Source organism: Penaeus vannamei, chromosome 31 (assembly GCF_042767895.1).
Source record: "Penaeus vannamei isolate JL-2024 chromosome 31, ASM4276789v1, whole genome shotgun sequence".
Taxonomy (NCBI): Eukaryota; Metazoa; Arthropoda; class Malacostraca; order Decapoda; family Penaeidae; genus Penaeus; species Penaeus vannamei.
The window spans coordinates 18,188,292-18,190,791 of NC_091579.1; the positions used below are offsets into that span (position 1 = coordinate 18,188,292).

Here is a 2,500-nt window from a genome sequence, read left to right on the forward strand (position 1 = left end):
GGAAGAGGCTAAACAGATGAAAGCTACATATGCCGATGTATCAAAGGTAAAAGAAACTGTAAATGAAATGGAAAAAAAGAAAAAGACATCAATATCACAAAGGAAAAAATAAGACACAGCTTGCAGAGACGGTAAAGAAGAACGAATTCAAATCCCACCTTGGGCAACATGCAAGACATATTACTAATTTGGCTAATGTAAGTAAGGACATTGTCATATTGGGACATGAAGAAAAAGTTGTAGAAAATGGAATCGAACGATAAAATGAGGACAAGAAATTAATTGTAAACATTCTTAGTGTCATAAATCCCGAATTCGCGGTGCAGAATATCATAGCTCACAGGAGGCTGGGATTATTCGAAAAAGGGAAAGAAAGCCAAAGTCCTGGCCACCCATGAAGAATAAAAGAAAACCTGGAAAGAGAAAATATAACCAAAGATGACAAAGAAACAGTACAAAAAGGAAAAGGTAAAGAATAAAAATTAACAAAGGAATGAAGAGGATTTTTTTTTATTTGGATGGTGAGAGGTCTTCAAACAATATAACAATAACCTCAGTATACATGCCACTTCACACATTGGTGTGGTCTCAAGAAAATTACCAAAAACGAATGTAAGAGACATTAAAGAGCCTTCAAGAAGTGCTACAACTTTCGGAAACCAGTGCAAAAGACATTCTTATCACAGGGGATTTCAACAGCAAAATAGACTGGGAAAGTTTTGATCCCAGAGCGCAAGCACATTCTTGGGAATCTAAATTACTATAAGTCATAAAGGAGCACTGCCTTTTCCAGAATGTAACAGATTATAACAGGATAAGAGGGGTAGATAGGCCGTCTTTGCTTGACCTAATATTCACAAAGCATAACAATGATATTAAGAATATCGAGTACTGTCCTTTAGGAAAAGCGACCATGTAGTGATTAAAATAAAATACTGTCTGCTATAAGCAAGGGAAGAAAGGAGAAGTAGAATTACAAAAGAGGGGATTATAGAAGCCTTAAGGATTTCTTTGATAGCATAAATTGGGAAACACTTCTGGGTGATTAGAACCTTGATGTTCAGTATTCAATTTTTTTATGAAACGTATAAAAATGAGTGGAATAAATCATTTCAAATTTTAGAATTTAAGCAAGAAATGGCCAAAAACGGTTCAATGACAAATGCAAGAAAAAAGAAAACAAGCAGCTCCTTAAGAAAAGATTCAGAAGACATAGATAGGCAGCGTATGAAAGATATAAAATAGGAAGAAATGAGAGGCAAAATTAAACTTTGAAAAGGTTATAATTAACAAATGTACGTCAACCAAAACTCTTCTTCAACTACATGAATAGTAAAACTATGAGTAGAGATAAAATTAGCACCATCAAAGACATTAACATTATCTATTCTAAGGAGAAAGAAAAGTTTGAAATCCTGAATGAGAAATTTCAGTCAGTGTTTGTTCAGGATCCATACTATGATACGAATACCCATACAAACGTAAAAAACATCGAAAATATCACCCTAAAAAATGAAATAAAAGATCTACTAAAAGGATTAGAAAAGACCAAAGCATAAGGATCAGATGAAATTTCTAACTGGGTTCTCAGGGAATGTGCCTAACTATGTACTCCTTTATTGTTAATATTCCAAAATTCACCGAGACAAGGCAAACTACCAAAAAGATGGAAACTCGCTAATGTTACACCCTTATATAAGAGCAGTGACAAACAAAACCCACTAAATTATAGACCAGTTTCGTTAACTAGCTGCTAGAAAGAAAAATTAGGAAACAATAGGTTGAAATACTTGAAAAACACGAAATAATATCAAATAAACAATTTGTTTTAAGAGAACGAAGATCAAATCTCCTCTGTTTTATGATAGCGTATCTGAAATATTATAAGAAAGAGACGGCTGGGTGGATTGTGCGTTCTTGGACTTTAATAAGGCTTTTGATAAGGTGTCTCATAGACGACTACTACGGAAATTAGAGCACCTAGGTAGAGTCAAAGGCAAACTACTCGCATGGATGAAAGACTTTCTTCATGAAAGACAGATGAGCACAGCAAGAGGGAAGCATTCTACATGGCGACGAGTAACCAGCGGAGTGCCCCAAGGATCGGTGTTGGCGCCGCTTACTATTTTCGTCAATGATTTAGAGTCGAACATAAGCCCAAGTAGTTACCTAAATATGTTTGCAGATGACGCGAAGATACAAAAAGGGATAACAGACGTCTCATGCCTATGCCTCCAAAGTGACATCGAGAACTTATTCACATGGCGTTGAACACACAAAATGGAATTCAATACCAATAAAGGCCACGTTGTCAGGTTCAAATCTTGAGTACCGTGCAGTGGTATGGGGTCCACACTTAAAAAAGGATATTGACAAACTGGAGAGAGTTCAAAGAGCGGCCACAAAATGGGCACCTACTCAATGAGATATGAGTTACGAAGATGGACTACAAAAATTAGGACTTACTACTTTAGAAGAAAGAAGGAAAAGGGGGGGCATG

At 35.9% G+C, this 2,500-nt stretch overlaps 1 protein-coding gene across 1 annotated transcript in view; it reads right to left on the reverse strand.

Annotated features, from left to right (window-relative positions):
- Positions 1–2,500, reverse strand: part of LOC113818660 (pregnancy zone protein) — a 31,605-nt gene that overhangs the window by 28,546 nt on the left and 559 nt on the right. The window lies entirely within an intron of this gene.